The sequence below is a fragment of the Canis lupus genome, chromosome 5, assembly GCF_003254725.2.
Source record: "Canis lupus dingo isolate Sandy chromosome 5, ASM325472v2, whole genome shotgun sequence".
NCBI lineage: Eukaryota > Metazoa > Chordata > Mammalia > Carnivora > Canidae > Canis > Canis lupus.
Genome location: NC_064247.1, coordinates 33,672,255 through 33,696,422, shown reverse-complemented (window position 1 = coordinate 33,696,422; position 24,168 = coordinate 33,672,255). Strand labels below are relative to the sequence as shown.

Here is a 24,168-nt window from a genome sequence, read left to right as displayed (position 1 = left end):
GGGGAGCACTTGCAAGGAGTCATGGGCGGGGGATGGGGGCGGCTCGCCCTCCTCTAGGGGAAACCTGGCTGGCCCCACGGGGTCTCCCCGAAGCCCCTGCACCACCAGCCTGGAAATTCTCAGGGAAATGGGCAGGCCTGGGGAAGCCCACACAAATGAAATGACCCCCAGGAGGGTCTGCGAGGCCACGGTGCAGCGGGGGTGCGGGGAGGGTCCTTCCCGCAGAAAGGTGGCCCCAGTGCCTCCAGCCAGCGCCCCCATGCATCCTGGAGCTGCAGACCTCTCTGTCCGCCACATCCTGTGCCCCAGGGGTGCGCGGTGCTCTCGAAGCACAGGCCAGATGTGCAAATTCTGCGGCTGTGCCCTGGGCCGAGCGCAGCACGGCTTGCTTTTCTTGGAAATCATTGGTGATTTGTTAGAAAAACAGGAAACACTGGGGCTGCTGGTGTGCTTTTTGACTTTTCTGTTTTTGTTTTTGAACTTCTTTCATCTGTCCCAGTCCCGGGACATTTCAAGGGTATTTCTGGTTAACCCTGGTCTTCAAGCCATTCCTCCCCCTGCCGCCCATCCCCCTCTCCCTCTCTCTGTCCCTCTTGCCTTCTGACACCTTCGTTGCCACCCCCAGTCACTGCTGTGGGGAGCAGGCGGGTCTCCGGAACCATGGAAACAGGTGTTGTATCTCGGTGATGCACATCACTTGGTGATGCAGGGACATGTGCTTCTGTGGAGTCGGGCTTCCCTGCACCTGTCCTCCACCCGCCCGGCCTGTGGTCCTCCCACCTTTATCACCATGCTTACACAGGAAGCAAAGTGGTCTCAGTGGAGTGCTGGGGCCACTGTCCCTTGCTGACAAAGGAGGGTGACGTAGCTGGGAAGGGAAATGCTTCATCCCTCCTAGGTCAGACCTGGAGCTGGAGGGGCCTTCGGAAGCCACTTTTTCTATGGAGACTCTGATGCTGAGACAGAGGGGACTCTTGGGGCCCCAGATTGGGCACCTTGACTACAGAGGATGAATGTGAAGGGGGTGAAGAGGTCTAGGTCCAAGCTCTGGAGCTGGCCCCAAACCAGCCCCTCCCTGACTGTGTCTCAGAACTGCAGGAGGAGCAGGGGTGGGGGAGCTGCAGTCATTTTGTGCATTGAGCCTGTATGTAGTAAAAGGCCAGAAAGCACCGCTATGGTCCTCACCGCTGGGTGACTTTTCCCTGGATCTCATCTTGTGAAGGGTGAACTCTGAACATGCCCAGTGATCAGTTTGGGGGTGTGTTCAAGCATTTTGGTTGTCTACTCCCTACCCCGTAATGGGCCACGCTGGAGAGGCCCATCTCCCATTTTACAGATGAAGAAAGTGAGGTTCACCGAGGTTACATGGCTTAACCCACAGTTCTCTGTCACCCATACAGCCCCCCAGGAGGTGGGTGGGCCAGTGGCTGTCTGCACAGGGAGCTGCTGTGCCCCCTGACCCCTCTGCTGGGATCTGCCCTGGGTTTTCATTCAGTGCCTCTGTACTACACATTCAGCTGGGGCCTCCCCCACTCCTGGGAGAACTGCACTTAGTTAGGGGCTGCCCTTCTGAAGTCATAAAAGAAGTCTGATATGAGAGATTAGAAACTCCCCAAGCCTCTTCAGGGTGTTATTTTAAGAGGCATTAAACTGTCTTGAGAGAGCTAGGATGGGTAAGGGTAAGAATAAAATGGGAACCAGCAGGAGAAAGGGAGACGCTATTTAGGGCACTTCTCAGTAGAGAAGTGGATTGGAGGAGTTCTGGAGGGAGGGAAGGAGAGTGAGCAGGGAGGTGACCCCTCCTCACAGCAGGACACCTAACTATAGTGACCAGCCAGAGGCAAACAACAGGCCCTTGCCCTCCCTGGCCACATGCCTGTTCCTTTGGGTCACACATTCTCTGGGGAGCAGTGGCACCCACCCAGAGGTCCAAGAACTTGCTTGGGAAAATGTGACCTCTAACTGAAGCTCAGCGTGTTTCTTCTATTAGGAACGCAAACAACAAGCCACAGTCATATGAGTAGCACCTGTAACTTGGTCACCAGAAGTCCAGATGTTGTCGTATGGCTTTGCAGTCCATGTTGCAAACACCTCAAATGCCATTTATGCTTTTTACTCCTTTTGAGCGATAACAATGCTTAGACCTGCTGCTGGATTCTGTCCTTTGATGTGTTGTTAGTGAGAAGAACGTAAATGACCATTTCACAAGGTTGATTATTGCAAAGAAAAGATTGCTAACTGTATGTCAGTGCAATTCATTTCCTTTTCAGTCCTACATATTTTGTTTTGTACATTTGAAGCATTATTTTGAAGAGGGGTCTGTAGGCTTCAGATCGCCAGTGGGTCTAGCACATAAAAAGCTTAGGGATTCCTGCTGCTATAGAGTAACTAGGTAAAGAATTCTAGATGTTATTTGAGAGCCAAAGAGTACTTCGTTTTTAGGCAGACCTGATTGGCATCAGTCCTGTAGACCCTGCGAAATGGCTTTATTTCTCAGAGCCATGGTCTCTCCTCATGTGTCAGTGGAGGTAAAAGAAGGTCTACCGTGAAAGCTTATTTGTTTGCATGTGCCTGCCTGGTTGGGTGTCTGGCAGGCAGAGGGAACACCATCATGGGAAGGAGCTGGTGGTAGTGGCAGTGGAGACTCAAGGCTGGGTTCATTTCTTACTGCCCTTCATGCAGAAGGGAATTTGCTTACCTGGGTAATGTCTCTCATCTTCTGCTTTTGTTCTGGACTGGAGCAGGTAGCCTCAGGTAGCCAATATGAAATGTTGATCCATAAACTGAAGTATTTAAGAACTAGCCATGCCTTTTCAGTCATGAAAAGGGATTAGTACTATTACACACTACAACATGAATGAATCTAGAAAACATACTGAGTAAAAAGAAAGCTAGATACCAAAAACGATGTGTTGTGATTCCATTTATTGGAATGTCCAGAGTAAGGAAATTCATAGAAACCAAGAGTAGATTAGTGATTGCCAGATGATAGGGGGAGGGAGATGTCACTGCTGATAGGTATGAGGTTTCTTTCTGGAGTGATGATGATGATCATCATCATCATCCTGGTGGTGGATATCCAGCATAGTGACTATGATAAAAGCACCAAAGTGTGCACTTTAAAATAGTAGATTTTCTGTTATGGAAATTATATCTGAATGTTAAAAGTTACTGTCCCATGGACATTAAAAAGATAATAAAGGAATATTAAGAAAACTCTATATCCACAAATTTGATAACTTAGACAAAATGGACCAATTCCTGAAAGACACAGAAGATAGATCACTGGAATAGACCTATATCTATTAAAGAAATTTAATCAATAATTAATAACCTTCCAAACCAGAAATCACCAGGCCCAGATGGTTTCACTGGTGAATTTTACCAAACATTTAAAGAACAAATTATACGAATTCTTTACAGTACATTCCAGATTATCTATGTACAAAATATTAATTGACCCAAAACACACCAACCAATCTGGAACTAATAAGTGATTATGGGAAGGTTGCAAGATACAAGACAAGATCAATACAAAGAAGTCTGTTGTTTTCCTATATACCAGTGATAAGCTATTGGAATTTGAAATAAAAAATATAACACCATTAATATTAGCACTAAAAAATGAGATACTTAGGAATAAATCTAGCAAAATATGTATATAATCTGTATTAGGAAAACTGCAAAGTCCTGGTGAATGAAGTCAAAGAAGATCTGAATAAATGGAAAGATATTCCACGTTCATAGATAGGCAGAGTCAATATTGTTAATATGTCAGTTCTTCCCAACTTGAGTTGCAGATTTGATGACATTGCAATCAAAATCCTAACAAATTACTTTGTCTATGTCAACAAATTGATTCTAAAGTTCATATGGAAAGGCAAAAGATCCAGAATAGCCAACACAATATTGAGGAAAAAGAACAAAGCTGGAGAACTGATAACTCATGACTTCAAGACTTTCTGTAAAGCTATAATAATCAAAACAATGTGATATAGGGGAAAGCAGAGACAAATAGATGAATGGAATGGAATAGCCTAGAAATAGGCCAACACAAATAAGATCAACTGATCTTGACAAAGAACGAAGGCAATTCAATGAAGAAAGGATAGTCTTTCTAACAAATGGTGCTGAAACAATGGCGTATCTATAGCAACAAGTGAATTGAGACATTAAGTTTAAACCTTTCACAAAATTAATTCAAAATGGATCATACACCTAAAGGTAGAATGCAAAACCATAAAACTCCTAGAAGATAGTAGGAGAAAACCTAGATGACCTTGGGTTTGGCAAGGAGTTTTTGGTATGATACCAAAAGTATGATCCATGAAAGAAAAATTTGATGAGTTGGACTCTATTGAAATGAAAACTTCTGCTCTGTTAAAGACACTATAAAGAAAATAAAAGGACAAGCCATAATCTGGAAGAAAGTATTTGCAAAACATTTCTCTGATAAAGAACTTGTATACAGAATTTACAAAGAATTCTTAAAATTCAAAAATAAGATGATAAACAACCCAATTTAAAAATAGACAATTGTGTGGTGACCAGGTGAGGCTGGGGGGTGGGGGGATGAGGGTGGGGGGAGGTTCCTAAGGATACCTATTGTGTTTGCTTCTTGATCTGGGTGCTGGTTCTGTGGGTGTGATCACTTTGTGGAAGCTTATCAAACCGTACCCTTGTGATCTGTGTACATTTTATACATAATGTCATACTTTATACATAAAGTGAAAAAATTCACTTTAAAAATAAGTGGGCAAAAAAACTGAGCTGCTCACCAGAAAATAAACATATAAAAAGATGCTCAACAGCGTATGTCACTAGGGGAATTGGAAGTAAAAATGAGGTACCACTACCCACCTATTAGAGTGGCTAAACTCCAAAACACTGGTAACACCAAATGCTGGTGAGGATGTTGGAGAAACAGGAACTCTGATTCATTTCTGGTAGGAATGCAAAATGGTACAGCCACTTTGGAAGACAGTATGGCGGTTTCTTAGAAAGCTGAGACGTCTTGCCATGTGATCTAGCGGTTGGGCTTCTAGGTATTCACATGAAATGAGATGAAAACTTATTTCCACATGAAAACCTACACCTTTGTTCACAATTGCTGAAAATTGGAAGCAACTAGGGTGTCCTTCAGTAGGTGAGTGGATAAACAAAGGATGGTATATCCGTATAATGAAATCTATAGGATGAAATTTCTATTTAGTAATAGAAAAGCCAAGGAGGGACCTTCAATGCATGTCACTAAGTGAAAGAGGCCAGCCTGAAAAGTCTGCATAATGCATAATGCCAACCATGTGACATTTTGGTAAAGGCAAAACCGTAGAGATCAGTGGTTGCCAGTGGTTGGAGAGAGGGGGAGGGATGAATAGGTGGAGCGCAGGGAATTTTTTAGAACAATAAAACAGTCGTTTATGATATAGTCACGGTAGATACAGAACATTTTTTATTTGGTCACTGTGTAAAACACCATATACCTGTGTAACACAGAGATGGAACCCTAATGTGTAAACTGTGGGCTTTGATTAACACTGTTGTATCACTATTGGTTCATCAGTTGTAACAAATACACCACTGTGATGGAAGGTATTAATAAAAGGGGAAACTGTGGGCAGGAGGGAGTGGGGGGCGGTCAGAAGGAGTGTGTGGGAACTCTGTACTTTCTGTTCAGTTTTTCTGTAAGCCTATAACTGCTCTACAAATTAGAGTTTATAAAAAAGAAAAAAAACACTTTTTTTTTTTTTTTTTACCCTTCTTACATCAATTGAGATCCAGCTCTGAGTTCCACCCATCCTGCTGGGAGCTGTCCAGGAGCTCCGATTTTCATTTTCCTGCCACAAACTTTCCCCGAGGTGGCTGCCTTATTAGCGTGGAGACAGTGAGGAGCGGGAGCAGTATACAGAAGGAAACGGTAAATTGTCCCGTACACGGTGGCCTTAGGAACAGCTCCTGGAAAGCTTGCGTTCTGACCGGAATCTCTTCCGTCGGCCCCCTGGCAGGGAAGTGCAGGGAGGAAGAAGGTCCCTGGGGCCACCTGCCCACGCCCTGGGTAGCCAAAAATGACCTGTTCTCCACCTCCAAGGACTGACTCACTCAGAGGTTACAGTAGATGTGATTTCCCCCGAAGCCTGAGGAAGATCCCCTGTTGCTCGTATGGTCACAACATCTTGGCCACACAGTCGGGTGGGGCTTTTGGTTTGCAGGCGCTCACATAGCCTGTGCCGGGAGAATCCGTGGGGACCCCACGCCAGATGCTGGTGTTAGAGCCCTTTGGATGGCGGAGGGGCGGCTCTTGCCAAAGCTGAAAGCCCAGTGGAGGAGGCAGTGACATAGCTATGGGGAGCGGGGGCCGGGGTGGGCACCCAGCCCAGCCTGGCAGTCAGAAAGCCTTCCCTGAAGAAGTGACCTTATAAAGAAAGATAGAAGAGTGCACACTGGCCACAGCAGAGGCAGGGGAAGCCGGTGGAAATGTTTCAGGCAGAGAGAGTGCAGGCCGGGAGATGTTCACTATGGAGAGGGAGGGTGAGGGTAGGGAGGAAGGGCCCAGCCCTCTCGGGGTCTTATCACCCAGGTTGGGGGTTGAACCTTGTCCTACGGCAACGAAAAAACGATTAAGGGGCATGGAGGGGGTGACAATTTGTACAAGATATACATTTTGGGAGACGACTCTGCATAGAACACTATGCCTGTGCTGTGACCCCCTTGTATGTCACAAGGAGGTACATGCTTGTAGGAGAGTATGCGGGCATATTAATGCATTAAAGAGAACTCGAAGGTGGCAAATGTCTGTGTGTTCGAAAAAGATAAATGAGGATGCCTGGGTGCCTCAGGGGTTGAGCATCTACCTTTGGCTCAGGGTGTGACCCCGGGGTCCTGGGATCAAGTTCCTCAGCAGGGTCCCCGCAGGGAGCCTGCTTCTCCCTCTGCCTGTGTCTCTGCCTCTCTCTCTGTGTGTCTCTCATGAATAAATAAATAAATAAAATCTTAAAAAAAAAAAGAAAGCAAAAGATAAATGGTCAGGCTTAGAAAAACTTTAAAGATTTATCCTGTGCATACAGGTATTTTTTGCATGAGTCTTTAAAAACGTTTTTATTGATAGTCCCATTTACATCAGTACACACATTTTATTATACAGTTTCCTGAGCCAATATATGTATACCTGTTCAGCCTGTGTTCTTAGCAAGATATAGAATATTTCCATCATCCCAGAAGGTTCCCACATGCCCATTCCTCCTACCATCCAGAGGCATTTTTATTTATTTCACCATAAATTAGTTTTGCCTGTTCTAGAACTTCTTGTAAATGCACCCATGTAGTATCTTTTTGTCTCCAGATTCATGTGCACACTATTTTTTGGTCTTCATCCATACAGTTAACTTGCACTAGCAATTTGCTTATTTGTTGTTGTCGGGTTTTTTTTGTAATTTAAGATTTTATTTATTAAATATTTATTTATTTATTAAACATATGTGTGGTATATGGCTACCCATTTTCTACTGACAGATCACGTTGTTTTCTGGTGGAGGCCATGATACATGAAGCTGCCAGGAACATTTTTGTACCAGTCTTTTTTGTCAAATATATGTCCCCATTTAGTTTGGGTAAACAAGTAGAATTATTGGGTCAGAATGGTAGGTATTAGTTAACTTTACAAAGCTACCAAACTGGTTTCAAAGTGGCTGCACCATTGGATGAATCCACCAGTGACCTATGGCTGTTCCATATCCCTGCCAATTTTGTATTGTTGATCTTTTTAACTTGGACAGTATGATTTCATTGTGGTTGTAAATCTCTATTTCCCTGAGAACTAATGATGGCGAGCGTATCTTCATGTGTGTACCGACCATTTGACTATATTTTGTGACTGTCCTGTTCCTATTTGTTCAATTCCAAGATGGAAGTATTCGTCAGACACGAATCTGTGGCCATTCTGTAATCTATCATCTCAAAAATGTTATATAAATTGAATCATACCATAAATAATCTTTTGGGCTGGCTTTTCAATTCAGCAAAACCTGGAGATTCATCCAGTTCATGATATATATCGATAATAATTTTCTTTTTATTGTGGAGTACTATTCCATGGCATAGATGTACCATCTTTTGTTAAACTCTTCACCCACTCAAGGGCATCTGGGTTGTTTTCATAACTTCTCATTTCTCTGAGATAAATGCCCAGGGGTATAATTGCTGGGCCATATGGTAGTTCTAACATATGTAATTCATGCCACAGTTTTCCCGCGTTCATATGTTGGATGCTCCTTTTCATTTTGTTTAATGGTATTTTTGAATTTCCCCTGAGACATGCACTCTGACCCGTGAATTACTCAGATGTGTGTTTGGTTTCTAAGTATTTGGAGGTTTGCTTTCTAGTTTGATTCCGTTGTAGTCAGAGAACACACTCTATATGATGTCAGTTCTTTTGCATTTTGGGGGTTGGTTTATGACCCAGGATATGGTCTATCTTGGTGTACGTCTCATGGGTCCTTGAAAACAATGTGTGTTTTGCTGTCATTGAGTGGGGTGTTCTCTAAGTATTGATTAGATCCTGTTGGATGGTTGATGGTGTTACTGAGTTCTTCTGTGTCCTTGCTGATTTTCTATATAGTGCTTTGTAAATTGTGGAGCTGATGTCACCAGCTGTAATTAGGGGTTTATCTGATTCTCCTTTTTGTTGTATCAATTTTTTCTTTTGTGAAAAGTAAAAATTTTACTGTGACTTTTGCAATGTCATTGTTTGGGGAAACATTTAGGATTGCTGTGTCTTGGTGGCCTGACCTTTTTGTCATTCTATAATGTCACTCTGGTACTTTTTACTTGCTCTGAAGTGTACTTTCTCTGATATTAATAAAGCCATTCCTGCTTTTTTAAAATTAATGTTTACATGGTATGTCTTTGCCCACTTACTACTTTCAATTTGCCAATATTGTTATATTGTGAGTTTATTGTGGACAGCAAGCCGTTGGGTCATGTTTTGTAATCCAATACTGTCTCTCAATTGATATATTTAGCCCAGTTAAATTTAATGTAGTCATTGATATGGTAGGTCTTTTTTTTGATCTGTTTTTGCTTTTGTTTCTGTTTTTTTTTTTTTTTTCTACCCTGCCTTCCTCTGGATTATTTGAACAACTTTTAGAATTCTTTCTTTCTTTCTTCTTTCTTTCTTTCTTTCTTTCTTTCTTTCTTTCTTTCTTTCTTTCTTTCTTCTTTCTTTAGTGGTTGTTCTATACATTCTTCTTGGGCTATTTATTTATTTATTTTAATTAATTTTTTATTGGAGTTCAATTTGCCAACATATAGCATAACACCCAGTGCTCATCCCATCAAGTGCCCCCCTCAGTGCCCATCACCCAGTCACCCCCACCCCCCGCCCACCTCCCTTTCCCAGAGTTAGGAGTCTCTCATGTTCTGTCTCCCTCTGATATTTCCCACTCATTTTCTCTCCTTTCCCCTTTATTCCCTTTCACTATTTTTTATATTCCCTAAATGAATGAGACCATATAATGTTTGTCCTTCTCTGATTGACTTATTTCATTCAGCATAATATCCTCCAGTTCCATCCATGTTGAAGAAAATGGTGGGTATTTGTCATTTCTAATGGCTTGGGCTTTTTAGTGGCTGTTCCACATGTTACTTCTTATATAGATATCACAGTTGAATGACGTTATCATTTTACAGTTCTAATCGAGTGTAGAAGCTTTACTTTCCTTTAGGCCCCTTTACCTTTTCTCACTTATAATAGTCTTAAGTATTTATGCTGCATCCTCTTCGAACCACATCAGATGATGTTATCATTTTTGTTTCAACCATCAAATATAGTTTAGAAAACACAAGAGGAGAAAGAAAGCCTGTGGTGTTTATCAAGATATTTGCTTGCTATTTTCTTTCTTCATTCCTGATGTTTCAAGATACTTTTTGTTTTGTTTTGTTTTGAATCATTGTCTTTCTATTTAGAGAATTTCCATTAGTCATTCTTTTGGGGTAAGTATGCTGGTGACAAATTCCTTTAGCTTTCCTTCATCTAAGAATGTCTTAATTTCTTTTTCACTCCTGAAAGGTATTTTCTCTGGATGTAGGATTCTGGATTGGCCGTTCATTAAGCACTTGAAAAATGTTGTTCCATTCCTTTTGACCTTCATGACATCCGATGAGAAATCCACTGTCATTTGAATTGTTTTCCCTCTAAGGGAAGGTGTTATTCCTCTCTTGCTGCTTTCAAGCTTTTTTTTCTCTGTCTTATGTTTTCAGAAGTTTACTGTGATGTCTAGGGTTCACATAGATTCTTGAATCTGTAGTTTTACGTATTTTACCAAGCTTGCAAGTTTTCAGCCGCTATTTCTTTGAGTATTTTTGCAGCTCTGCCCTCTGCCACTCAGACTCAGATGACATGCATGTTGGACCTTTTGTTAGAGCCCCACAGGCCCTGAGGCTCTGTTCATTTTTCTCTAGTTGCTTTTCTTTCTTTTGTTCAGATTGGGTGACATTATTGTTCTGGATTCAAGTTTATTGATTTTTCCCTTAGTCCCCTCCATTGAGTTTTTCTCGATGCAGAGCCCAAGGTTTTATTTCAAGTCATTGTATCTTTCAGTTCTAGAATTTCCATGGCTGTGCATTCATATCTTCTTTTTCTTTTCTGAGACTTCCTTAGTTTTTATTTGTTTATAATTGTCCACTGAAGCATTTTTAGTGAAGCTGCTTTAAAAGCTGTGTCAGATAATTTTAACATCTATGGTTTTGGTGTTGGCACCTATTGGCTGTTTTTCACTCAATTTATATAATTCCCTTTATTTCATTTCTTGTCCTTGGTGCAACGGGTTATTTTCCATTGAAATTTAAACCATCTTATTTAAACCCCTGTTTCAGCTGGCTTCCTCTAACACTTCCCTGAAAGGGGTGGCGGGGGGGCATTGCCTCATTACTACCATGAGGGTAGAAGTCCAGGTTTCATTCTCAGCTTCCATTGACAAGAAGGAGGTGCTCCTTATTACTGCTGGGTGGAATGGGAATTCCGGCTTCCAACTAAGCTTCTACTACCTGATACCTCCCTACCTGGGTGGCTCATTACTGCTCCATTGACACCATGGAGTAGAGGAAGTACCTCATCACCGCTGGGCAGCAGCAAAAGTCCTGGCTTTCACTAGGCTTCCTTTGACATTACCCTGGTCAGAGAGTGGGGGCAAGGGGCTCCTGACTACCTGGTGAGGCTGGAAGTCCAGGATCCCTGGTGGTCTTCCCTGACAGTGTGGGGTGGTAGGGGGCTCATTACTGGCAGAGAAGATGAAAGGCCTGGCTTTCTCAGTCACCACCCATGATTGGGGGAGAGGTTGGGCACCTCATTACAACCTGGCCAGAGTGACGGTTGGGCCCCCCCCCATTTGGCCTTTATTAGTGGAGATGGTGAAGATTAGTGGAGATCTTTCTATGGTGTTTGGCTGGAGTAGAGTGGTTCTTATCTAAAAGTTTGTCTTACTTGGCTGCCTCTTTCCTGATCCTTTGGCTGAAAAGACCAGGCATTCATTTCTTTCTTTCTTTCTTTCTTTCTTTCTTTCTTTCTTTCTTTCTTTCTTTCTTTCTTTCTTTCTCCTTCCTTCCTTCCTTCCTTCCTTCCTTCCTTCCTTCCTTCCTTCCTTCCTTCCCTTTTTCTTTCTTTCTTTCTTTCTTTCTTTCTTTCTTTCTTTCTTTCTTTCTTTCTCTTTCTTTCTTTCTTCTTTCTTTCTCTTTCTCTACACCTTTATTTACTTTTCAGTAAGTTTAAATCTTTGAGGGGTACAGCATCACATGGATTCTGTGGCCAATGGCTTTCACAGGAAGGTTGCTTTGGAATTTGGCATGAACCATGCTGCTGTTTCCATGAGCATGAGTACTTTTCCCCAGATTACTCTGGTTTTGTTTGGTTTGCCACCAGGAGTTACTGTGTTGTTCTTTGGTTTGTACACATAGGCACATCGCTTGCCTAGATAGAATTCAGTTTCATCTCAAGCATAAACCCCTTCGGTCTTTTTTTTTTTTTTTTTTTTTTTTTTTTAACCCCTTCGGTCTTAAGTAGAGCTGTGTGCTCCCTCTGGTTCCAGAGACCCAGTTAATAGCTGGCAAAAATGGCCTTGGACCAAAGCCTTCCAGATATAGTTGTTGCTTTAGGAGTCCTGTTCTCAGCAGGCCGCACTTATTTGCACCCAAAGTTCAGCAAGACCAGGCTTTTCTTGGGGCTTTTTCAGTCTGTACCCATTGGTATTTTCAGGTTTTTGGCTCCTCGGGTCCAAGTCTGGGATATATGAGGCCAAAAGGAAATATTCCACTATGCCCACCATTGCGTCCCTTCTTGTTCTCAAGGTCCTTAGCCAGTCTGCCTTCTCTCTACTTTGCATGTTACCTTTATATATAATGTCCAGGGTTTATATAGGGACAAGTACATCTATTCCACTTTGCCAGACAATTGTCTAGTTTTTATGTATTTAACACCTAATATTTGTGTGATAAAAAAATAATGTATAGAATATGTTATTATAAAAATGTTTTTAGAAAAAAGTAAAAATGGTATCTAATCTTCTCTCTCAGAAATAACCACTGTTAAGACTTTGGCAGGTATCCTTAGATAAGTTTTTTAGATGTAAACATTTTTTATTTTTAAGTAATCTCTATGCCCAATGTGGGGCTTGAACTCATGACCCCGAGATCAAGAGTCGCATACTCTACTGACTGAGCCAGCCAGGCACCCCTTTTTAGACGTAGATATAGGACTTTATTTTATTTTTAAAGATTTTATTTATTCATGAGAGAGTCAGAGGCAGAGACATAGGAAGAGAGAGAAGCAGGCTCCCTGCAGGAAGCCTGATGCGGGACTCAATCCCAGGACCCCAGGATCACACCCTGAGCCAAAGGCAGACACTCAACCTCTGAGCCTCCCAGGTGCCCCCAACATGGTGCCACTTGTTAACACTGGGTGCTTGAAATGTGATATAATGTGGACAAAGTTGGACTCTTGAATTCTTCTCCCAAATTCTCCTCTCCCCAAACTTCCCCATGTCAGTGAATGTGATCCACTGATCTCCATGAACAAAGGAGACAGAGGCAAACAAGCATCCAGAAAGGGGGCACATCCACATGAGGGCCAAACTTTAATCAGCCATGATGCAAGCCCCACCCACCTTCCATAGAGATCTCAGCCAGAACTGAAGCCTGGACTTCCCAGATCCGCTTACCTCTGATTTAGACATGATGCCGAATACTGGTTTTCATGTCAAATACTGGTTTTCGGTGCAGACTGTGAGTTCTTCTGTGTCTCTCTCAGTGTGTTTGGTAAGCCTGGGGAGGAATGCATCAGCTCCTCCTGCCCTAATGTCACAGAATAGCCCCTCAGAGTTCTAGGGAGTTCTAGACGGGGCTAACTGGGACTCTCGAAATCAGTTGTCTGTTTCATAAAAAGTTGTAAAAACCACACCTGGCTGAGTATCAGGACGAGTTTCTGATTTCAGTTCCGTCCACAAACCTTGATGATTTCTTTTCTTGTTAGAGAAGTTTCTCTTGCACCAATAAGCCTTATTAATGAATGGGATGGAAAAGGGAGGAGGTGAGAGCTTTTTCTGAAATAATTGGCAAGAGTTTAAAGAGAAGGAGGCTAACAGAGATAGATGTGCCGGTGCCGGAGAGCAATCACCTGCTGATGGATTGATGGAGAGAAAACGGGCGTGCTGAGTGGCTTTCACTCTGGGAGGGAGGCAGAGAGGACAGAAGGAAGGGATAAGGAATGAGCCAATCTGTGCCTAATCTCTCCCGATGGTAAAGCATCTGGAAATCACAGTGCTCCGTGCAATCTTCTTTGCCCTAAACTGTGAAATATTCACTCTGTCTTACAGACTGGGCATGATTCTGCCAGGAGCGAGCCGCCTGTAATGAAGCCGTCTTTTGCCATGTCCAGGAAAACCAGAAAGCTGCCTGTGTACATGCGTAATTGGCCTTTCTTGAGTTTTTTTTTTTTTTTTTTTTGCATTTACGCTTATCTGTTGCTTTCTTACGGTACAGGCATTTGCTGGCAAACAGGACAGGCAGGATTAAAATAGTTTCTGGTGCCAGGCACCCAGGGGCTAGCCTGGGAGTTTACAACTTGGTAAATTCCAATCGTCTAAAAAAAAAAAATTTCCTGTCGTCTTTCTCTTATTCCCCATCTTGGCAGTCATTTCGGTTTGCCCGTCTCGTGGTCCCCTTTATTGCAGAGATGCTAAGTTGCTAGGGCATGCCAAGGAAGACCGTAAATCATCTGCCAACTGAGAGAGCACTCTAGGCCTCACTCTTCTCATCTGTAAAATGGGGACAAGAACATGTCTACCTCCTACGAATTCAGTGAATTAATTCATAGAAAGAGCCTAGAACAGTGCCCTGGCACAGAGTAAGCCCTCAATTAGCACTAGCTGCTGTTACTATAATTACCATATGCAAAGGCAGCATCGTGCGCATCCTGTTTTCGTCTCTGCATTCTTCCAAATGATTACCTGGGTTCAAACGACTCGGACCATCCTGCCTATGCCCTTGCTCATGGTGCAACCTCGGGAAAGTCATGTAGCCACTAGGACGTTCCTCATCCTTCTCTGTTCAGAGTTTTACGAGGTTGCTCGAGTGAGCGAAGGCTTTATCTGTGTTTCCTTGGCGGTTCTCCCTTTGCGTGCATGTCTGCTTCACCCTGCCCCCTTCCTGCTCCGTGCACCCCCTCTAACCATCACTGCTGTTTATTACCTTTCCTCACTGTCACTCCTCGGTGGCCCTGGCAGCCTTCTAATGTCCCGTAGCCACTGCCACTGTCGTAGATGCATCTGTTTGCTAGATGTCCCTCCAGAAATCTTACACCTCGAAGAGTAAGCTAGGATGGAGGACATGAGATATCCTCCCCCATAGAGAATGAATTCTCACCGCCAGTGAGAACCCGGGCAGCTTGTGTGTGAGATGTCTTCCCCAGAAGCTTCACGTAATAACACAGAGGCGCAGCCACATGCTCAACGCGCGGAGTGTCTGGAAAGCGGTAGGGATGACTTCCTGTGAACGTGCACAGGGAAGAACCGGGGGGCTTTGAGAGGCGGCCCGATTCCAGATTGCTTCCAGCTCAGGTCATAGATGCTGTGAGTGCAGGGACTGGGCCAGAAGAATGGGTGACTGTCCCTGATCTGCAAGAAATGTGGATAAACTACGATTATGTCATCGGGGAGGATGGTCATTAAACTAGGCTGTCAGTGAAAGTGCCCAGCATGATATCTGACAGAGACCAGCTACTCCCCTGTAGGCGGCCTGTCTGCCTGCCCGCCCTCCTGCCCTCCATCCGGTTGTCTAGGCTCAGACTTAGAACTGGGGCAACTGGGTGGCTCAGGGGTTGAGCACCTGCCTTCGGCTCAGGTTGTGATCCTGGGGTCCTGGGATCGAGTCCCGTACCGGGCTCCCCGCAGGGAGCCTGCTTCTCCCTCTGCCTGTGTCTCTGCCTCTCTCTCGGTGTCTCCCATGAATAAATTTTTAAAAATTACAGAGAATGGACATTCCTATGTGCTACTGCAGAGATGTCAATCAGTTATTTCTTTATTCCTTTTTCAAAGTTGTGGTGGAGTACACATGACGTAAAATCTGCCATCCTAGTGGTGCATAAGTGTGCACTTCAGTAGTGTGAAGCACAGTCACAATGTTGCGCAAAACTAGAACTCCACACCCAGTGTTCATCCCCCAGCCCCACAACCACCATCCAGCTCCTTGTCCCTGTGAATTTCCCTCCTCTGGGTACCTCGAGTACGTGCAGGATCTTTCTTTTTGCCGCTGCCTTATTTCACGCAGCACAGTGATCACAAGGTTCATCCGTGTCGGAGCATGTGACAGGATTTCCTTAATTTTTAAGGCCGATAAAGACCCCATCTGTGTACATACTGCATCATGTGTATCCCTTCGCCTGCCCATGGACATGGGTTTCCTCCTGCCTTTTGGCCGTTGTGAAGATGATGCCATGAATGTGGACGTACAAGACCTATTCAAGTCCCTGCTTTCAGTTCTTCTGGATATATAGACTCAGAAGTGGAATTGCTGGATCATTTGGTAATTCTATTTTTAATTTTTGGGGAAATCACCAGCACCATTTCACATCCCCAGCAACAGGGCACAAGGGTTCCCATTTCTCTCATCCTTACTAACACTTCTTTTTTGTTTTGTTTTGTTTATGACAGCCGCCTTAATGGGTGTGAAGTGGTATCTCATTGTGTTTGTTTTTTTTTTAAAGATGTTTTTATTTATTTGAGAGAGGAAGAGGGAGAGCATGCACAAATGGGGGGCGGGGAGGCGCAGAGGGAGATGGAGAAGCAGACACCCCCCTAGTAGCCCCCCTGCACACTGAGCAGGGAGCCTGACAGACATGGGACTCAATCCCAGGACCCTGAGATCGTGACCTGAGCCAAAGGCAGATGCTTAACCAACTGAGCCACCCAGGCGCCCCTCTCATTGTGGTTTTGATTTGCATTTCCCTGTTGATTAGTGATGTTGAGCATCTTCTCACGTGCTCTTGGCCATCTATAGGTCTTCTTTGGAGCAATGTTTATTCAAATCTTTTGTCCATTTTTCAAATTGTTTGCTGTTCTTGAGTCATAGGAGTTCATTATATATTCTGGATATTGACTCCTTATCAGGTATATGATTGGCAAATATTTTCTACCACTCTCTAGGTTACCTTTTTACTCTATTGATTGTGATGTGCAGAATTTTAGATTTTGATGTAAGTCCACCTTATCTGTTTTTATTGTGTTGCCTGTGCTTCTGGTGTCATAGCCAAGAAGTCACTGACAAATCTGGTGTGAGGAAGTCTTTCTCTTATGTTTTCTTCTGAGAATTTTATCATTGAAGCTCTTTACATTGAGGCTCTGATCCATTTTGAATCAATTCTTTGATATTGAATATTCCTATCTCATAAGAGGATATGTATTTCCATTTATTTGCCTTTGTTTGTGTCCCTCAAAAGTTTTATTTCATTAAAATGTTACATGTAGTTTTTAAAGATTTTATTTATTTGTTCATGAGAGACACACAGAGAGAGGCAGAGACACAGGCAGAGGGAGAAGCAGACTCCTTGAGGGGAGCCTGATGTGGGACTCGGTCCCAGGACCCCAGGATCACGACCTGAGCCCAAGGCAGACACTCAACCACTGAGCCACCCAGGTGTCCCAAAATCTGGCATATTTTTAAAGTCTATTTTTCTCTTATTATTTTTTTCTTGCTATTATGGGAGAGGTCTTTTTTTCCAATGCAATTTCTGTTTTTTATTCATATAAACTGAACAATATTAATTTCTATCTTGTACCAAATTTCTGTCTTTGTACCACACCACCGTACCTTCGTGGTACCCATATTTTTTGTTGATTATTTTGGGTTGCTATAAATATTTTGAAGGTGAAAAAATATGAATTACGTGAACTCTTTAATTGGCAAAGGTAGAATTCATTGAGAGCCTCAATGAATGAAATGACATGACATGCAAAGTCACATAAAGAGACATAAACTATCTTACACACTCATCCTGAAGTTACTTGAAATGCTCCAGCTGAGCAAGAAATGAATCAAAATAAAGAATTCATAACCACGGGTGACATAGTATAAAAATAAGGAAACAAACAAAAAAATAAACAGCAAGCAACGAAGTAAATCAAACTTAAAGCTGCTGCCGCCCCAACACTGCCATTTTCATAGTTATTACATTTTCTGTGAACATCAACAAGAATTATTTAAAGAATTGTGATATAGTATAAAAATATCTAATACAAACCCAATCTAGATCTGTATTTTAAAAGAAAATGTAATTTTACAACATTTAGATGAAGAGTGGGACTTAAAATTATAGGCTCAGAAAGAATTTTTTTAATTATGTAGAAATCCTTGCTAAAAAAATTTTAAGTCTTGGGACTCCTGGGTGGCTCAGCAGTTGAGCATCTGCCTTCGGCTCAGGACGTGACCCCAGGGTCTTGGGATCAAGTCCTGCATCGGGCTCCCCAGAGGCTCTCCCTCTGCCTGTGTCTCTGCCTCTCTCTCTGGGTTTCTTGTGAATAAATAAATACAATCTTTAAAACAAAATTTAAATTTGCATTAAAATGAATGATAGTGTCAGAAAGCCTAAATTCACAATGTTGACACATGAAGGAGTTGAAAAACTGATAACTCCAGAAGAAAAGTAGAAAAAGAATCCAGAAATAAACTTAAGGGGAGGAGCCGATGTCTCACTGATGGGCAGCAGGGATTGGTGTCCACCTAGGCAAGAGGGTGCCGTGACTCCCCTGGGTTCTAGGCTCAGATCTAGCAATAAACTTACCACTTTCCAATGTGAGCAAGGCTTCACCGCCCAGAGCCTCCATGGAATGGGAAGTTTGCACTAGCTGGTCTCCAGAATGCTTTCCTTCTCATCTAGTCTAGTATGTGTGTGTCTTTGAGAAAAATAGAAAACATTACTTTTCAAGCCTGACTGTGTCAGAATCACCCAGGGAGGGTTTTATTTCTTGGCCCAGGCTCAAAGCTCTCTGGAATTTGGCCATGGAATTGTTTGTGTGAGGAAGGCACGCTGATAGCTAATAGATAGCATTTACTGAATGCTTATTATGTGCCAAGCACTTTTAAGAAACATTTTCCATTAATTTATATTCTGGTGTCTCTTCAGCTCGTGTAAGTTTTTCTCCTTTTGCTAAGCATTTTCCATGAACTCATTGTATTCAGCCTTGAGCTCTAGTAGACCTCCAGAACACACCTGCTGTGCCCTGTCCTTTTAGGTGATAGACACAAATGCAAACCAGGCACCTACTTTTTATGGTCATATTTTCCCATAGGTGTCATCAACATATTCCAAAATACCCTCACTACTGGCTTCTAGATTGCCATCAAAATGAAAACACAGTTTAGCTATTTTCACATGGAGCCCTCAGAGACCCTCCAAGAGCCCCAGAGATTCTCCACCCCAGTTGAGAACCATTGGATTGTGGGGGGAGGCAGCTAACCCTGCATGGGCCCACCCACCAGTAACTAGGAACTCTGACCATCCATGACATGGGGACTTGAAACATGGTCATGAAGGACAGCAAAGCATTGAACAACCAACTGGAAGGCTATTCAAAGGCTATGCAGGGCTCTCCAAAGGGTCTTAGAACCATGTAGACCATCCACCCAGCTTCCCCTAACGTTAACAACTCACGTGACTTGGTGCAGTTACCAAAACCAGGATGTGACGTTGGTACAATACTCCTCACTACACTGTGCACCTTCCTTGGATTTTAGCCATCTTTCCCTGACCCCCACAACCCCCAATGTCTTCTTTTAGTTCCAGAATCCCATCCAGGATCCCACATTGTATCTAGTTTTTATGTCTCCTCAGTTTCCTCCTATCTGTGGCAGTTCCTCAGTCTTTCTTTATCTTTTATGACCTTGACGTTCATTCTGGTGAGAACTGGCCAGTTATGTTACAGAATATTTTCTCATGGTTCGATTGTGGTTGTACTCTCTTGGTAAGAATCCTGCAGAAGTGCATCATAGCAGGGGATTCATGATCCTGACATCTTATTATTGGTAATATTGGCTCTGATCATAAGGTTAGGGTGGTGCTGGGTTTCTCCACTGTGCAGTTATTATTTTTCCCTTGTAATCAATTAATCTATTGGAAGAAACACTCAATGATTGCGAATATCCTGTCTCCTCTCAGATTCTCATCCACAGATTTTAACATCCATCCTGAGGACAGCTATTACTGAGGTATTTTGGCCTCATGGTGATTTTGTATTTTTCTCATTCTATCCACCTTTATTAACTGCTGTTCTTTCATAAAGAAGATCTGTTCCTTCTCCTCCGTTTGTTTTTTCCTTCCATTTATAACATTAGTATAAACTCATGGGTATTTATTTCATCCTACAAATTATAATCCAACACTTTCATGATTTATTTTGTTATTAAAATTGTCCTGGCTTTGGCCATTGGGAGCTCCTTCAAGCTGGCTCCCATATCCTTCTGACACCCTTGTCCCTTTTTAAGGAATGACTTATTTTCTGGCACTATAAGATGTTCCAGGCTCATCTTATATATTTCCAGCCCCGGTCCTGGAATCAACCATTTCTGTGAGGAGCCCTGGTTCCTGTGAGTGGAGAATGGTCCTTAGAAATGAAGACCTGGCACTAGGTGTGCTCATTGCTACTGGGATGTCATTTCCTGGCTCTCCAGCCTAGCTAGAAAAAAATATATATGCATTTTAATGCAAGCATACACACAACTTTTTCAGTTTTGTGTGTATCTCTATGTAAATACATTAAAAACCACGAGTTCATGCTGATTTCTCCAATGCCAGTCCAACAAGGCGGTTCATTCTAGATTTCCCCCATTCCTTATTTATAATGTCTTTCTCCAACAGTGAGAAGCTGGCTCTCATTATCTGTGATATATTTACTTATTTGCTTAGTTGTAGCAAGCACACAAGTCTCTGGACCCTATGACAAACAGATTTAATAATTAGAAAATAGTGTTTGCATATAGTTCTTTTTGTCTTTAGCCTTACGTTATCCAGTCAAAATACTATTTTCCAAAGTTCCTCTGCTTAATTCTTTCACTTCCCATCCCTTTAAATATGGTTATGTGACTCATTGGGTGAATTTGTTTGTATTTTTGTCACACACACAACACACCCCCCGCACCTTAAATCCTAGTTGATTTAAGTTATGGTGTGACTTGAGTTACATACTTGGGGTATGTAAAATCTTGCTATGGTTCTGAGTGTCAAAGGGATACATAAAATTAGCCCCAAAGGAGCGTTGCCCGTCCTCATCACCCCCATCTCATTCCCCTCTCCTTCTTTTACCCCTTTTTTACCTCAGTATCTTTGGTTTCAGGTGTATCTTTCCTGCTTTGATGGTGAGAAATTTTAAAATTAGGTCGTAGTAGAGGTTCTGCCTTGGAACAGTCTCATGGAGGAGAGTGGGCCAGGGACGGGAAGTCAAACCACAGGGGACGGTAGGAAGGGGCAGAGGGAGGAGTGACGCAGGGCCAAAGCTGGTGGTGATGAGGGTCAGCCTCTCTTTTTCCCACCTGTGGAGCTGAGGCTTCAAAGCATGGGCCTAGAACATTCCAGAACATCAGGGAAGCTGTGCGGGCGCCTGCCAGAGTCTGGAGGTACATGCTTCTCCTCCTGTGACATGTAGGCCATAGGCCCATTACCTCTGCCATTCCACAAGGTTTGAGAAATCCCCGAGTAAAGAAGCCCCCAGTCCCTGTCCCCCTGTGGGGGCTGCCCCAAGGAAGCTGGATCCAGGCTGACCTTTGACTAGTTCTGTACCTTTGGGAAGATGACCTTGTTTTGCATCATGGGCTCAGGTCAGCATGTGAAGAGGAGGTCTCCCTTTGTGCCCTCTGGGGTCACCGCCCCCCTCAACTGCAGTTCTCCCTGCTGTGCTCAGGGTCCCCAGTAAGGACTCACCCTTACTGGCTCAGGAAGAGGAACTTGGAGGTGGCGGCAAAGCCCAGCTGTCCAATATTTCAACACGACCCCACCATGGGGGAGGGGCATTCCCATTCCGGGCAGCAGCTGGAATTTCACAACAGATGCTCCTCTCAGCAAGGTGGCCCCGGGCAGCCAGGCCTCGCCTGCCAAGTCTTTCTAAAATCATCTTTGGGGAGGGAGGGAGTGCCACCTTCTTCCCCCTTCATCTCCACCCCAAAGCCACTGGGGGTTCTGCTGACAAGTCACAAGAAATGGCTGACGACTGACTCATCCCACAGAAATGCCAGAGGTCCAGGTGGTGAACTATGGTGTGCAGGGCTAACCCCAGGGCAGGTTAGCTGAGGATCTGGACTGGGCTCTCACCTCCCTTTGGTTCCCAAGGCCCAGTGCCTTGGGCAGGTCCTGCTTGGGGCCAACTCAGATGGTGTCAGGATGCCAGGGGGGCTGGCACAGCGGGAGCCTTGCCCAGTGCCCAGTGCCTCTGGCCCATCCATGGAGAAGGCCCTGATGGTCTTCAATGAATAGCCAGGGACACTGAGGCCAAGAGATGGGAGGCTCAGAGGCAGTGTTGGCGTGTTGGCTGAAATGTTCATTTGCATCTTGTGTTTACAGTGGGACGCAATAGGGCGGGTGACTCATTCCTGCCCTGTGACACAACCCAGTTGTCCCTTGCAGCAGGGGCTGGGTGGAGGAGACTTTCAACCCAGTTGGTGTGGCTCAGCCCTTGCCCAGGCTAGAGACCGCCCAGTTCAGCCACTAGAGTGCCTCTGTGGGTCCTGATCCCCTCTCTGGAGGGCAGGCAGCTGGTGTAGACAGGCATGGTGGGCTCAAGGTCGTAGCAACTGGGAAGGTAGGTCTCTTGAAGCAAGATCATGTTACAGTTTATTGAGTCTGCGGTCTTAGGGGTGAAAACACCAACTGGTGGTGGTGTCCTGGTAACTGGCATCTGACTGTGTCTGGTTAAGACCAGACTCCCTGGGTGTGGTCCTGGCTTTGCCACTTCTTTGCTATGTGACCTCAGGTGGAGGGGAACTCCTCTCTGCCACAGATTACCCTGGGCAATCCAGTTTCTCCCAGAGGTGACCCATCCATCAGCCTCTTACTGCTGATGATCCCTCACCCCGCTAGGATGACCCCTCCAGGGTCAAGTGTCAACCAAACAGCTGTAGTCCGGCTTATGTGGCTAATTCCCACTCCTCCCTTTCCGCACAAGGAGTTCATATGTCCTCCCCCGGCACTGGGCCTGCATGCTGTTGCCCACTCTGCTCTTGCTCTCAATCCTACCATGGCTCCCGGTTAGCACAGGAGCAAGTGTGCTGGCTGTGGAGAGTATTGTGACCCCAAAATGGCAGCATCCCCCAGCTGGCAGGCATCAGGTCTGAATAGGGGACTCTCTTAAAGCACCCCCCCCCCCACCCTTGGCTTTGGGAGAGAAGGGAGAGCCCTCTGGAATGCTTGACAAGCTCTCATGTCTTCCCCAGTCTTCTCGTCTCGGTGGAGGTGGGTGAGCAGCTGGCTGAATGGGGATGGACACCTGCCAGCGAGGCCCCCATCCCTGCCAGCTCACCATGACTCTTAGAACATTAGCAGGTGGATCCTTGAGCACCTTCTGTCCTCAGAGTTGGGCCTTGGCTGCAATTTGGGAACACAGATGTTGTCCTGCTTGATACCGTTGTCTGGTTACAGCTGTGTGGGCTCTCCCAGCGGGATGCCCACCCCTGGGCTGCTCCTTACCATCTCGGGGTCTCAGCTGCCCCTTCTGGGAAATGAAGCACTTGAAGGGGTGAGGGGCTAACCTCTGAGCTCCCTCCAGGAACCCACGCTGGGGCTAACACGGAGAAATCAGCCTGCGGGGCAGAGGGGGCCCCTTGATGCCATCTGGACCAACCATCCATGCCCCAAATTCATCTTTTTGAAGGAGCCTGATCTCCTGGCTCTTCCAGCAGGTGGTTATAGCTCCGAGTCTGGATAGGCTAAGCTGGGGAGGGTCTCATTTGGGGGCTGCTGCCGAAGGCAGGCGGCCGAGGCCTTATCACGAGGGTCCATTCCCAGGATGCGTGTCCATGCTGCACACTGGCACGTCCAGGCAAGGCATGGGCCCAGAAGCCTCTGACACCAAGGAGCATGGCCCACGGGGGACATCACTGAAGCGGGGTGATGCTGAACAGCTTACAAAGGGCTCGCAGTTCCTCCCAGGCTGGGGAAGTAGGAGGATTTGCCTACGTGGGGCGTCCGGGAGCCCAGGCTTCCAGTCATGCCGCTGGGGCAACGCTAGGATGTCCCAGTTTTGCATGTCGTTTGCATGGCTCAGCCCAGGGCTCCATGCTTCTGCTTCTGGTTTCCGGGCCTGTCCCCGGTTCCACGGAGCTGGACCATTGCTTCCTTGGCATCCCTCCAGGACCTGGCGCGATGGGGCCAGTGGCAGGGCCTGCCCGGGGCGGGGGCGGACACGGGAGCGGGCGAGTGTCCCCGAGGCCTGGAGTGGGCTGGCTTCTGCGCCTCGGGAGCGCACGGGGCACACAGCCGCTCTGGCATTCTCCCCAACAGCCCTCTGGGGTCAGTACTGTGTTATCCCCATTTCCCAGAGGAGTAGACTGAGGCTCGGAAAAGAACACTTGCTGGAAGTCACACAACTCCCCACGATCGGAGTCACGCTCCGAGTCCGAGTCTGTCGCCGGCAGAAGCCAGGTTCA

The 24,168-nt window shown here is 44.9% G+C and overlaps 1 protein-coding gene and 1 pseudogene across 3 annotated transcripts in view; one reads left to right on the top strand and one right to left on the bottom strand.

The window, feature by feature from the left end:
* The window catches only part of PIK3R5 (phosphoinositide-3-kinase regulatory subunit 5), a 66,517-nt gene that overhangs the window by 17,142 nt on the left and 25,207 nt on the right, over nt 1–24,168 (top strand). Inside the window, exon 1 of one of the 3 annotated variants that reach the window (XM_049110210.1) lies at nt 15,901–16,065. The exons of 1 other annotated variant lie outside the window; for it this stretch is intronic. The gene's annotated coding sequence lies outside the window, so the exon portion shown is untranslated. Of the gene's footprint in view, nt 1–15,900; nt 16,066–24,168 lie in introns of those variants that run through there. One more of the 3 variants, XM_049110209.1, reaches the window with a different exon arrangement.
* LOC112647582 (60S ribosomal protein L35a-like) lies at nt 11,758–12,314 on the bottom strand (annotated as a pseudogene).